Consider the following 14703-nt stretch of genomic DNA (forward strand, 5'->3'; position numbering starts at 1 on the left):
GTATTGACGGGCATCATGTCTTTCGCGATGCAGTGGGTTACTGCTTTGGTGATTTCCACGTGCCGTTTTGAAGTGCGTTCATATGGCGTAACACCGTCAAACAGTTCGGTCAGTGATCCTTGCCGAGTAACGTTACTAGGTTTATTCTGCACACTACTAGATTTTTTAGCCATACATCTACCATACTCTGTTTTGTGCCGAGTCTTAAGGTGCTGGTACAAATTCGTAGTGTTTCCCCGAGATGTAGAAACTCTACCAAGACAGGTTTTACACAGTACCTGACTCTGTGCGACATCATCTCTTTTAAACCCAAAATATTCCCACACGGCTGATGTGCAGTTCCTCTTTGGTACTAGCATCCCCGCAGGCTCTGGTTCTGTTGAACCTGAGGCCATTGTGTAGGCTACAGCTTTGCTTGCTAGTTCACTCTCAGTAGACTGTTTCAAAACTTTGCTCCCCGTGTCACGTGACCAGAGTGCAGCCTCTGTGGTTAGACAATCTCGTTTGATCATATCACATGTTTTACTCGCGCATGTCACGTAAACAGAGTATAATCGCAGCCTTTGCGGTTAGAAAATTCCACTTGAGACAAAGGATGAACTGAAGCTCCGCCATCACGTGATGTCGCATACTGCTGTTTCTGATGTCATTTAAGAAAAAAAAAAAAAAAAATTGCACTTGATCATGAGTATAATCGCAGCCTTTGCGGTTAGAAAATTGCACTTGATCATGTCGCGATATAATCGCAAATGCGATATATCGTTCAGCCCTAGTACTTGGGCAGGTTTTCTAATGAGCTCAGTAGCTTAGACTTCATAGGAGGGGGTATCGCTCTTTTTCACATGTAATGCTTAACCCTTGTATGGTGTTCGGGTCTGTGAGACCCGTGTTCAGTTTTTTTTTCAAAAGAAAAATTAAACAATTAATTATTTTTTCACGTGTAAATGTGTTGTGTCTTTCCACTCACTCCACTTGATTATAACTGATTTATTTATAACATTTTATATAAAAGAAAAACGAGAAGCACATTAATTCATAAATGTGATCTAACAAAGGAAAAGGGAAAAAATCAACCATGTTTGCTGTTCATATGTCTTGTAATTGGGATGAAGTAAACATCTGAGTAATTTAACATAAAATTTTTGATAGTGTTAATTTGGAAAGCCAAAACTCTAGCGGGTCCACCAGACCCATGAACACTGGCTGAGTAACAAAAATACGAACACCACACAAGGGTTAAGATGGCATCTGTAATTCATACATGTGTATAATTGGTGAAAGGCTTGAATCTGGACTCAGATGACAGCATGTGCATGTAAATGTTGTCACTTACGAAGGCCTCTATAAGGAACTGCACATTTCTCATACAGTTGCTGTAAAATAAATAAAAGCCCTCAAATACTTATTGGAAAGAATTACTGCTCTGTTCTAGCCGTGCTCATAAGGGTTGAGGAGCCAGCATATTGAGGACTTGACAAGTGGGATAAGATGAGATAAACCTTTGTTAGTCCCACATGTGGGAAGTTTGTTTGTGTCACAGTAGAAAGTGAACAGTGCAAAGCTGCAGTGTGCATGACCATGGGGAGGAATGTTGTGCTAAAGCCACAGCAGTGCACCTCCCTGCCAGTCAGACATCCTCTGAGCTGCACTGATTCAGTAATACAGCTCACATTCATGACATTTAGGAGTCTGTAAAAGTTAAAATTTATCTTGAAGAAATATTTAGGAAGTTTTCATTGGACATGGCCAAGGTTGTGCTTTGTCGCAGTTTTTTGTCGATACATTTTTACTGGGCAGAGAGTGTCAGGTTTCTGCTGGCTTAGTTGACCTCAAGCATTAAATGGGGTGATTGGCAGGAGTGTGTGATGTGACTGGGATGAGAATTGGTACCACAGAAACATCGTTGTCAGCAGGAAAATGGTGCACTGACTGCTCTGATCTGCCTCGAGTGAAGGAGTTCAAGCACCTCTGGGCCTTGTTTATGAGTGGTGGAGAGTAGATGGATCAGCAGAGCACAGTGGATGTGTACTGGTCTATTGAGGCGAAGAGGGAGCCGAGTGTGTAAGTTCCTCCATTCACCCATGGCAACGAGGTGTGAGTAGTGACTGGAAAAAGATCAAGGATACAAGCAGAAATGAGCTTCTTCCAAAGGTTGTCTCGGCTCACCCTTGACGATGGGGTGAGGATGTCAGTCATTGTAGAGCTGCTGCTCCTCTGTATATAAAAGGATTTTCTGAGTAGGATGCGTCGAAGATGTTTTGAGCAATGAGGCACGTGCAGGACGTGCTGGGGAATTTACAACTTCTGTCCCCACTACCAAGATGTAATGTGTAAGACTGAAAATGGTCTGATTTCAGTCTGTAGAATGAGAAGTCATCCCACTTTTCTTTTGTCGAATGTCATCAACAAAATATTTTTGTGCCTTTTTGTGGACAAACCATAAGCCATTTTATACACTGATTAATAAAACTGAAGTTGTGTACCTTCCCTGTCACTGTTGCCGTTTCTTCCCGGTGCCTAACAAAGGCACGGGTTCTATTTTCTTCCTCATTAAACATTTGCCATTTCGAACATCTCAGATTCTGCTTTGTTTACATCAGCGTCTAGCTTGCAGTCCTCCTCTTCAATGTCTTTGCTGGCGCATTGCTGCGTCTCTTGGCACATTCTGGCCCCTGTTGATCACTCAAATAGTGTGAAACCATTGGCAAGAATGCATATTACGTCACCCGTGTACACAGGCCCGCACATGGCATGCAAAACGCCAGAGACCCACTCATAAAGAAATTGCTCCATTGCACTGCCAGAGAACTGGTGTATCCACAGGATACTTTTAAAACACCATCCCCTTTGCTTTTTTTTTTATGTTTGAAGACGCACAGTCTTAAAATTTGATGAACATTAAGATTGCACAGGCTCATAAATATTCATCAGACCAGACCCCTTTCCTCTTCCTTTCTTATCTCTTTGTCACCGTCCTCTTATTTCCGATCCCTTCATGTTGGCCTGAATTTGAGCTGGACCCAAACAAACGGCCTTTCTCATGAGATCATCCAGCAGCACTTTAGTGATCCTTGAATGTATAATGCAAAACGCTGCCTGCCTGTTGCCTCTAATTGTCCTTTTGAGTGTTTAATGTTTGAGCTCATTAACATGATCTGCCATCTATTGTTTATCATATTAATAGCACCATTTCCTCGGCTACAGTAAAGGGACTGTTAATTAGTGACCACAAAGACAACATTTAGTTCTGTACATCACACTAATCCAACCTTAACCTGTTTTATCTCAACAGGAAATAACAAAGACTTCATTGTGTGACCCTCACTCCCACCACCCCACACTGTTCCCTTTTGACCTGGCAGAGATGCATTTTTGTCAAGGAGTTTGCACTCAGATGGATTAAGAGGTTAGTTTCCAATCTCACATTCAACCCTAATCTTCCTTCATTAAAGGCTGCGTTTTGTCTATTCAAAGCAAGTCAAAGCCGTGCATTGTGTTTATTATTGGCAGCTAGGGGAAAAAGTCTTTCCTGTCAGCAAAGACTGAATACACGGTGACTCCATCGGCACAGGGAGCCTTTGTCATTATCAAACAAAGGCATATCACTTGCTAGAAAGCGGCTGATTGTTGCTGACGTGAAGACAGACATATTTCAGTGATCTTCGTCCCAAACCAGAGCCCAGCGGTGGAAACCTAATCAGCCTGGTTTGGACTTACCTGTAGGAACTGGAAAACTGAGCTGCGGTGGCTGCTGATAAATTTTTCAACAGCTCCTAACCCAAAAGCAGCTGATATGCACTACCGTCTCAGAATTTTGGTTAGGGTTACATTCTGTGGAAGGCTACGTCACCGGCTCAATTGTTGAGCACACTTGAGTGTGATGGAGGCGCACCGTATGAAGTTACAGAGGATTAGATTACTTGAAAGGTGTATCACAGATCTGGCCTGTCTTTACAATATTTATATTAATTCTCTGAAGTACATCACACTTGCAAGGAAGTTACTGTCTAGATCAAGGAATAGTTAAGGTGGTTGGGAGATTTAGACTTGGTCATGACACTGAAACCAAAGGTTTGCGTTAACATATATTGCAGATTCCATTGGCCGATTTACAGAATCAAAATTCAGATTGTAGATTGTAGCAGTATTGAAATACTGTGTATATAAAACATTTATGCAGAGATGATGGAAACGGGCACATCTAAAGTGCTGATACTGGTTGAGATTGGGCAAAACTGAAATAAAGATGTGGTAACAACGTGACTATTCTAAAAGCACATTCAAGCCAAAGCTTAGTTACTTTTTACTGGGAGTTGGCACCACTTGTGGAATGAGGTGATCCACTTTAAAAGAAGAAGAAAACCCTGTTGTTGTTGTGGGTTGTTTTTTTTTTTGTTTTTTTTTTTGTGTGGTTTTAATCATGACCGTTTAGATGCCGAGCCGTGTTAAAAGGGCAGTCTGCATGAGCAGGGTTTACGCATGTATGAAAGCATGAGATGCTGCCAGATTTCCAGTCTGATTCCACAGATATGTGCAGTTCTGTGTTTTGCTTATTAAAGTGTTAAATAGTCAGTATCCAATGAGATCTGAACTTAAAACATCAAGATGACCATAATCGTGTGTGTGTGTGTGTGTGTGTGTGTGTGTGTGTGTGTGTGCGCACACAAACAAAGACCTAGTTTCTCAAAGACGGTTTGCTTTAGCTCCTGCTTCCAACACGTGGTTGCCATCAGATTCTTTTCCTGAGTAAACAGACACTGGGAGACAGCAAACTGATAGTTGTCTTCGGCTGGTGGCTGCACCTCTGTGTGATGGGCAGGAAAACATTTGGACAAATGGGCCTATTATTGACCACTCCACTATCTTGGCCAACAGGAAGCTTTGATCTGTATCTTATAAAGTCCTCCATCTCTTCCTTTGAGGAAGAAAGGCAATAGATTTGGGGAAAATTTGTAATGCTGATTTTGGATCCGTAAACACCAGTGTTCTTTTGTTTTGCTTACCCACTTCACCCTTGCTCATTTATTTCCACTTATTCATTAACCTCACTTGTCTTATTTCAGTTTCACTGCAGTTTCCCCCAATCCGTGTGTCTGCCCCTGTCAGTTCATTATGTTTGTAATTGATTGATGTGTTCACTCCTTCCATAATAATTTGCACCCTTAAATCAAAATGGGATGTTGACAGAGTTGTGGCCCACCCTCATGGTGTCTACATGAACCATCAACCTCTTGCTGCACTCTTATGCATATAAAAGGACGTGCTATAACAAGGTAGTTCCACGGCAAGCACTGGCAGCCTTAAGTGTGGATGTTGTTGAATATGTTATGAATGTGGTGAGTGTGCAATTTATTTATTTTTTCTCCTTGTGGTATTGTGTTAATGTATGCAGAATTCAGCAGAAGACTAAAAGCAGGCAGTGAGGAATGCCTGTCTGGAAGGGGGGGGATAAGTGAGAGGAGGGCTTTCTTGTCTCTCAGGGGAGAAAGATGAGAGGAAGAGAGGCATGGTGAAGAGGTAGAGAGCGGGGGATGGTGTCAGAACCTAGCAGACGAGAGAAGATGAGGAAAGAGCTAGCTTAATGTAAATAGACATGGTAAATATCTAAACACCGCATTGAAGTGTAGGTTTGACTTATAGGCTTGAGCTCTTATAAAACCACATCATAAAAGGCTGGGAAAAACTGTTTGTGTTGACTTTAAGGGCAGGTGTTATACTGATTTCCAGTCGCATATTTAAATTTTTGAACTCTGCAAGTGAATGGTCATTATTTATCTACTGGGAACCGTCGCTTCATCTACGGTCTGAATTGTTTCTGCTACCTTTAAGCCAACTTTCTTCTGATTGGCTTCAGCTCAAAAAACAGAAGATTTGAATAGCAGGTGGGTGGCGCTTCTGCACTCGGTTACAGGTATCTGCTCTCATAGATACAAAGAAGTTTGGTAAAAACATTTAAAACACTTTCAACCTCACCTGACAGTCAGCACATGCCTCCAGTAGTTTCTATTTGATAATTTCTTCAGTACTTGTCGCAACATGACCCTGAAATCTGTATTTTTATGTAGTGACGGGACGACTGACTGTTCTCATCATGATGAATAGCAAATGTCAGAGATGCGTAAGCCCCAGGTTCTAAAGTAAATGCTAGTATTGGCATTCGGTATTGTGCAATAGTGTTAGTGGGATGTATAAAGACTGTACATACAAGTGTGAATGTACTATGAATCTAACTGAGGCAAGGTTTGTTTACTTTCAGCTTGGATCAAGTGACAATACACGGTTAAGTTGTAAAATATAGCGAATTTTAAAAATAAAAAATTTAAAAGACTCCACATGGAGACGACAATCATTGAAATGTGAGTTTGTTGAGATTTCAGCAATACCGTAACTTTCTCTGAGCTTTCACACAGTCTGCTTGATGTTAGTAGTTGCTGTTGTTGTTGTCAGTTGAATCGAACTCACTGCTGGATTCCTGGAAGTCACTCCTTGGCACTTGATCTAGTAGACGCTGCAGTGTGTATGTTATGTCTCGAAATGTTATCTAGTGTGTACAAGTTTTTATAGTCTAACATTCACAACTTTATTGTCTAGACACGAGTGCAATATTTCAATAAAATGTCTAAACAAAAGCTGGGCAGCAAAGCTGAATTCAGTGGAAATGAACTGGTAATCAGCAAATGAAGGATCACGGTGTGTATGTGCACGCCCACATTTCTTTCCGCCATCCTTTCTTCTACTTGGGGGGGTCTTTCAAACTGCTCAGGAAAGACGTTGAGCGTGCTCCACACTAAGCCCCACACTTCCCCCTCCCTCTCTCTGTCTTCCCTCCTCCCTCAAGCAGCTGTTTTCCTGTCTTGGCCTGGGAACTGAAAACCAAGCTGTTTTTTCCCTATCCTTGCCTCACAAGCAGGAACTCGCAGACTTACCGAAATACACACACATACTCTTCTTGTCCGTCTCTGCCCTGTCCCACACTTGTCTGGCTGTTGACTGTGTGCTGACCTCATTTTGGACTAGAGACTGAGGAGCAGCTATTCCCACTCTTCTGCTTGGCTGCTGTGATTGCGTGTTCACATTGCAGTGTGAGAGCCGCCTGACTGTTGGTAGAAATGCTTTCATGGTAAGACGTCTCTTCCTGTAATCACAGGCTACTTCTGTCTTTTGACCTCTTATTTGTGCCTCCTTCAGTCTCTGACTCAAGTGACTCTCTGTTGGTAAGGCTGCTGTGTGGCTCATCCAGTACTCAGTTTCTAAAAGTCTTCTTGACTGTGCTGCATTGATTTCAGGCTGTCAGCATTTTGCAAAAGTTTCAGTCAATGAAATAAAACGGTGAAGTTCTAGCATGACTTAAACTCACTTTTTTTTTGGGGTTTGTCTGTATAAAAATAAAGCAGTCATATTCCCTTTTTTTTCCATTGACTGACACAAGGAGGTGTAGCTAGGCCTCATCGCTGATAATTCAAGTCACTAAAGTGGACACTGCGACTGTTATACTAAACAATATTATAACCTATTGTTATAATATTGTGTTATTGTTTTCTATTGGAGCATTTTTTAAGCCTCCACGGAGTTGGTGCTTCAGTTTTAGTTTCCGAGAGTGTTATTTGGCACAAATTAGCATTTATCTTTGTGTGTTCATGAATGACTTCACCTGAAAATACCCCCTGTATTGTGAAGCCTCAGTGCTGATGCTATGACTGGTTCTATATTGGTATTTGAAGCCACAAGGAACTGTTTTGGATGAGAGGCTGCCCAGAACTGTTTGAATGATCCTTACATCACAGCAAGCCAAGATCATTGTCTGTTAAGTGGGATCTAGCAGGCGGTAATTTGCCACTAACACTTTGGCAGAGGATTGAGTAAAGGAATGTTAAACCAAGATAATAACTGAATACATTTGTAACAACAGGACTGAGATTTGTTAAGAATGTAAGTTTTAAAAGAAAATGTAAAATATTTAAGCTGTCCCATGCTTAGATTAATCATTCTCATAAGGACTGGGTGGCTGTGCTTAACTCTGTCAGTTACACTTTTATCCAAATGTTATTTGTACAACAGTAGCAATACTTGTCGAGTACCAGTGAACCAAATATTGAAAATATTTAAATACAGGGCACTGTCTGATGCTCTTGCCATGTCATCTGTCATGTCCTATTGTAACCAAACACATTGTTTGAATTCATTTCAAACATTAGAAGAAACTCTGACTGTGTGTGCCCCTTTTTTTTTTTTTTTTTTTTTTTTTTTTTTTTGTCTAGCCCCCGACATGCCGTCTTGCGTCATCTACCTGTATCACAGCAACAAACGAGCACCAGCATTTCATGGTCCAAAAATCCTCGAGAGGAGGCGATTGTAAAGAATGTTTCATGTTGAGGCCATGTGGGTAAGGGGGGGTAGGTGTGGTTATGTGTGGGTGGCTTATTTAGTCTTCAGCAATAGTCTTAAAAGGACATTCAAAGCTCTTCTTTGGATGTTGGCTGCTTTTTGTTCCGTTTTATCTCACTGATGCCACACTGCTCTATTTATGCTGCAGTCTGGGCTCTGAGGAGGCCAATCCATGACTGATGGTGTTCCACTGTGTCCTTTCCCTATCACTGCATTGGGAATGTGTTTGGGATGATTGTCATGGTGAAAAATAAAGCCATATCAATCAAATACTTTCCAGACAGTGTTGCACAGTGGATGAGAATCTGACGATACTTGTCTGTGTTCATAATTCCATCAATTTTGACTCGACCCCAACACCAGTGGCTAAAATGCAGTCTCAAGCCTTGATGGAGACTAAACTGTGTTTTACAGATGGCTCGTACCGCTCTCCTGACCACCTCTCTACATGCTGTTGATGATTTGAACCACAAATTTCAAATTTGATTAATCGCTCCATTGGAACTGTTGCTACCTCAACCTTTTCTCCCTGTTTTCCGTCCTTAAGGAAAGGAAAATCTGAACAGCCACTCTTCCACTGAGGCCGTTTTTGATGAGGCTTCAGTGAACAGTAAATAGATCAACTGAATAACATGTATCTCTCAGTTCTTGTGTCAGGTCTTTCGATGGGTTATTCTATACTATAAACACAGCAGTTTAAACCCCCCAAATTTGATTGTGTTCATCTGGACATAGCGTTTTCAGTGGGAGAAGCAGTTAACTCGTCTCATGAACTTCTGCCTGTGATTTCTAGTTGTTAATTTGAAATATAACATCGGTTTTAAAGTTATAGATATCAGTGATTCTTTCAGAATGGTTCTAAATTCTAAAATTCGAGGCGTTTCGAGTTCCAGAAACATTTTCCAAGTCAAGCTTTTCAGTAAGAGTTAGCATCAGCAAACTGTCCTTTTCCTTATGTGTTCATCCATATGACAGATACTGTGATGACAGACACAAATCATTGTCCAAGTGAGAGGGAGACTGTTCATGTGTGTTTAGACCCTTGTCATGATTGCCCACAGTTCATGTTCTAAAGCCAGTGTGCAGATAACTGCGTTGGTGGATTTGCGTTTTTCAACTTCAAAGTCCCTGCAATACTACAGTGCATTAATGTGCCCTTAAGCGCATATGCATGAGTCTGTGTCTGTGCATTGGGTGGGGGTTGCTTGCGTTAATACTAGCTTGTGTATCTTTGATATGCTAACAGTGGTTGTCACGCTATCAGCGCCCTTCTCCATGCCACTGCCTCGCTTGCGTGAGATAAGAAGTTTGTGCCATGGTTTACAGTCCAGCTACATTTTAAGTAATTCCAGCTCCTTCTCACATCCAGTCTTCTGTGTGCTCAGAGCTGATGAAAATCACTGAGGTGATGTTGAGGGTTGTTTTTTTTTTTTTGCTGCTGAAGAATGATTCCACTAAACACTCTTAATCTGAAGAAGTTCAGGAAAGGACACTACATCTCCTTCCTTCATACTCACACTTTCTCTTATCAGGCTTCTCACATTACTCACCTGGTCCATTGGTGCTTCTCATCAGTTCTCTTGTCTCTTCTTTCCATCACGTTCCAACTCTTTTCCCACCGCGGTGCTCTTCACTAACCCTCTTCACATCCAGCTTTTTCCTCACCCTTTAACTTTTTTTGATATTTTGCTTCTGCCTTGTCCTCTTCGTCTTTGATGTACAGTGAAAGGCACAGGCTGTTGTTTTTTGGTTGTTGTTGGGGGGTTTTTTTGGGTTTTTTTTTTTTTTTTTTAAGGTTTGTTTGAGCCGTACCCATTTTATTTATTATTATTTTTTCCTGGATCAAGAGCTGAAACACTTTTAAACAAAATTATATTTGACATAGTTCTCAAAATTATCACGGCATTAGACATAGTCTTATTTTTGCTTCTCCATCAGAATTTTTCTTCTTTCATTCAGTGTGCTCGATCGTACTATATTGGTGTTAGTCAACGTGGATTGCCCGTGTGTGGGGCTGACAGCACGAATATTTACTTGTACTCAGGTCTTTTTAAAACTGCTCATACTTTTACTGCAGATTTCTCATTGTGTAAAACAAAGTATTCATGTTTGCATTCGTTGGTCATTTCTACCACCATGATGATGATGTAGTAGAAGTAGTAGTAGAAGTAGTAGAAATATATATGTTGGTTGGTACGTTGGTTTTGTTACAGTAACAAAAGCTGCTTTTTTGGACACTGGAAAAACTTTCTTTCACTACAGTTGAGCTCACGGTCTCAGTACTGTGGGTGAAATGCTTGAACTTACAAAGAGTGTGACAGAATTGTGGATAATATGAAGGATCAAAGCAAAACATTTGAATTGAGGATGGGGTTTTTTTTTTTTTTTTTAAAGTAGATGAGTTACTTGATGAATCGTTGCAGCCCCGTATTAAATAGACCCCTCATTTGTCTGGAACTGGTTCCATGTGGCATATTTGGTAGTTGCAAGCAATGTTCCCTCTAAGCTGCGCACGTGTGCAATTGTGCACTGCTGGCACGGTCTCTGCGCACAGAAAATCTGCATTGCGCACAAAAAAAAATCTACGGTAACCTGAATTGAAATTAAAATTAATACTTTAACAATTCTGTTTTGCAGTGTTGGTCAGTAAGTGACTGGCTGCTCCCGTATGGGATTAGAACGATCCCACCTTATCCCATAGTCCAGCCAATAATGCGATTCACATTCGTATACGCAGCCAATCAACGTCGTTGACAGGCTATGACAGAGTCCTTATGTGCCGACACACACCTTATGTGTGTTAGCTAGCAAAGCGGCGTGGCTGATGTGGAGTGAAGCCACGATAATGATAACGTGTACAACCATTGGAGATGTGAACAGGACAGACGGAACAATTGACGGAAAAAGTGTGGACTTTATACCAGTTTTTAAATTGTGTTGATAGGCCACGTAAAACCAGAGTTGTCATTAAAACAATATGCAATGTTTGGTTTTCTTCCTGAATACTGTCGTTGTTTATATTTACTGCGGGAAGAAACGGTAAAAACTGTGTTTTATAAGAAAAAGGCTCGAAAGCACTCTCCGCCTGTGAGCAAGAACAAAACCAAAAACACCCCCACCCTTTCCTATTGGTCGAAAAAAGTACCATGTCGACCAATCAAAAAATGACATGGCAACGTGGCATTTAGTTGTTTAGAAACGGGGAAGTTTTAGGAGTGACGGTGGTGTTTTGAGATGTGAGAGATTTGAGACGTTTAGCGCAAATCTTATGTAGTTGGTGTGTAGTGTATTAAACAAATATGTAAGACTGCGTTCTTCCATTTGCGCAACATCTCTAAAATTAGAAATATCCTGTCTCAGAGTGACGCTGAAAAACTAGTTCATGCATTCATTACTTCCAGGCTGGACTACTGTAATTCATTATTATCAGGATGTCCAAAAAAACTCACTGAAAAGCCTTCAGCTAATCCAAAATGCTGCAGCAAGAGTCCTGACAGGGACTAGAAAGAGAGAGCATATTTCTCCTGTTTTGGCTTCCCTTCATTGGCTTCCTGTTAAATCCAGAATTGAATTGAAAATCCTGCTCCTCACATACAAGGTCTTAAATAATCAGGCCCCATCTTATCTTAATGACCTTGTAGTACCATATCACCCTATTAGAGCACTTCGCTCTCGCTCTGCAGGCCTACTTGTTGTTCCTAGAGTATTTAAAAGTAGAATGGGAGGCAGCGCCTTCAGTTTTCAGGCCCCTCTTCTGTGGAACCAGCTTCCAGTTTGGATTTGGGAGACAGACACTATCTCTACTTTTAAGATTAGGCTTAAAACTTTCCTTTTTGCTAAAGCATATAGTTAGGGCTGGACCAGGTGACCCTGAATCCTCCCTTAGTTATGCTGCAATAGACGTAGGCTGCCGGGGGATTCCCATGATGCATTGAGTTTTTCCTTTCCAGTCACCTTTCTCACTCACTATGTATTAACAGACCTCTCTGCATTAAATCATATCTGTTATTAACCTCTGTCTCTCTTCCACAGCATGTCTTTCATCCTGTCTTCCTTCTCTCACCCCAACCGGTCGCAGCAGATGGCCCCGCCCCTCCCTGAGCCTAGTTCTCCCGGAGGTTTCTTCCTGTTAAAAGGGAGTTTTTCCTTCCCACTGTTGCCAAAGTGCTTGCTCATAGGGGGTCATATGATTGTTGGGTTTTTCTCTGTATCTATGAAGCACCTTGAGGCGACTTATGTTGTGATTTGGCGCTATATAAATAAAATTGAATTGAATAGTGTAGTCAATAGATTTGGTGTGTGTGTGTGTGTGTGTGTGTGTGTGTGTGTCAGAACAATGAGGCGACTGCTGAATATTACAGCAGTGATACATCTCCTGTTGTCAGGCCTGCAGGTATCAGGCTGTTGTTCTCCTTTATCTCATAGTGGACAAATTATTTTTTGGAGTGGCACAAATAATTTGTGTGGCATCAGCTTTGATGCAGAACAGCTGATTGTTCTGTAAATAGTTTGAAATGTTCATTTAAAAATGCCTTGGCTGCATTAAAAAAAAAAATAGCTGCAAAAAACATTGTTGTTTGCCAAACTGAGTTACTTTTTTGAAGAGTAACTATATAATTATTTACCCAACATTGGTCATTACATACTATATTTTGCAGACAGAGTTACAGGACTCTCTCACAGACCACAGACTCATAATACAAGTCAGAGCTTTATAAAAAAGAAAAAGAAAGTTGTTTTTGAAATTGGAGTTCAAGTTATTTTTACTTCCAATAGTGTTAACATAGTACACAGGCCAATGGCTAGATTTTTATTTTTTACATTTTCATTGTAAATGGGCTAAAGCAGTTTAAAAGTAGTCTAACATAAATGTAAATGCTGTAATTTTATTATTTTAATAAACCATGTAACTTGGATGGATTAGATGCCGGCGTGACCACAGTGCACACGTCTGATGTCGCTCACAGTGGTCCAAGGGATCGCTCAGGGAGTTTGTGTGTTCGCTCAGACACGTGAAAAATTAGAGGGAACATTGGTTGCAAGTAATTAATATGGAAATAGGGAGCTTGTCTCTCTTCATGGATTGTAGTCATAATGGAGGTTCTGCAAATGAAACTGTCATTAAATGTGCATGTGGAGAGTGTTGTCGGAGCGGCTGCTTATTCATCACTGTGACATTTTTCTTGGATCTCATGTCTCCTTTTACTTCTGCAATTCATGTTTACTTTGTGATATTTAGACACTAACATGAAACGAGCGAAAAATTTGAGAATTTTCCTTTTTTTCCTGGGATCCGATGTATAGCTTGGCAATTTGATTTTCCATCATTTCATCATTATGCCTTTGTTATCAGTTGTAAGTCACTCCTTTCCTATACTGGCATGCTTTTGTGCTTCCCTAACAGCCCAAACTTGCATGGTTTATTTCAGAATGAAGGAGGAAAGAGCTTTTGGTCTACAAGATATATATATTTTTAAAAGAATATGGTCAAAATCGGCTCACAATTAATCTCTTCCTGAAAGGGACACTAAACAACCCCAACCTCCTACCAATACAGAAAAGTAAGCATTTTCATTGTTTGGATCTCAAAATGAAAGGTTTTAATTTATCAGTACTACTGTTTCACTCAATTTCAACAGATAACATTCTTCTGTTTTACTACAGAGATTAGAACACACATTGACAAATTGGAATCTAAATACCAAATGTAAATGAAGAGTATTCCTAACACACAAGTTAATTTTGGAGTTCCACAGGGTTTAGTGTTAGGACAAATGCCTTTTATAGTGTAAGTCCTTTCCTTAATCGGTGGTCTTAGAAAACACTGCATACGCTTTCATTGCTATCCCCAAATCCAGATGATACAAATCAACTAGTCAAACTACAGGCATGGATGACCTCCGATTTCCTGCTTCTAAGCTGAGGTTTTTGTACTCTGCTGTTTTTGTTTTGTTTTTTAAACCAGATATTTACTTTAGATGGCATTACTCTGGTCTCCAGTGATGCTGTGAGGAATCTTTAAGTCATTGTTGACCAGGATATGTCTTTCAGGTTCGAGCCCCGGCTTGGACAGTCTCAGTCGTTGTGTCCTTGTGCAAGACACTTCACCCGTTGCCTACTGGTGGTGGTCAGAGGACCCGGTGGTGCCAGTGTTTGGCAGCCTCGCCTCTGTCAGTGCTCCCCAGGGCATCTGTTAGGGCTGGGCGATATATCGAGTTTTTTAAAAATATCGATATATTTTCATACAAGATATGAGATGTGACAATATCGTTTATATCGATATAGTCTATGTTACGTTATAATTATACTTGTGGAGCC

General features: G+C 40.8%; 1 protein-coding gene across 4 annotated transcripts in view; it reads left to right on the forward strand.

Moving 5' to 3' along the window:
* The window catches only part of LOC102213484 (SPRY domain-containing SOCS box protein 4), a 58230-nt gene that overhangs the window by 23342 nt on the left and 20185 nt on the right, over positions 1-14703 (forward strand). For 2 of the 4 annotated variants that reach the window (XM_005738359.2, XM_005738358.2), the window contains one exon: positions 3293-3406. The exons of 1 other annotated variant lie outside the window; for it this stretch is intronic. The gene's annotated coding sequence lies outside the window, so the exon portion shown is untranslated. Of the gene's footprint in view, positions 1-3292; positions 3407-6899; positions 7121-14703 lie in introns of those variants that run through there. One more of the 4 variants, XM_005738361.1, reaches the window with a different exon arrangement.

Source organism: Pundamilia nyererei, unplaced genomic scaffold (genome assembly GCF_000239375.1).
Source record: "Pundamilia nyererei isolate P.nyererei 1_Seehausen unplaced genomic scaffold, PunNye1.0 scaffold00083, whole genome shotgun sequence".
NCBI lineage: Eukaryota > Metazoa > Chordata > Actinopteri > Cichliformes > Cichlidae > Pundamilia > Pundamilia nyererei.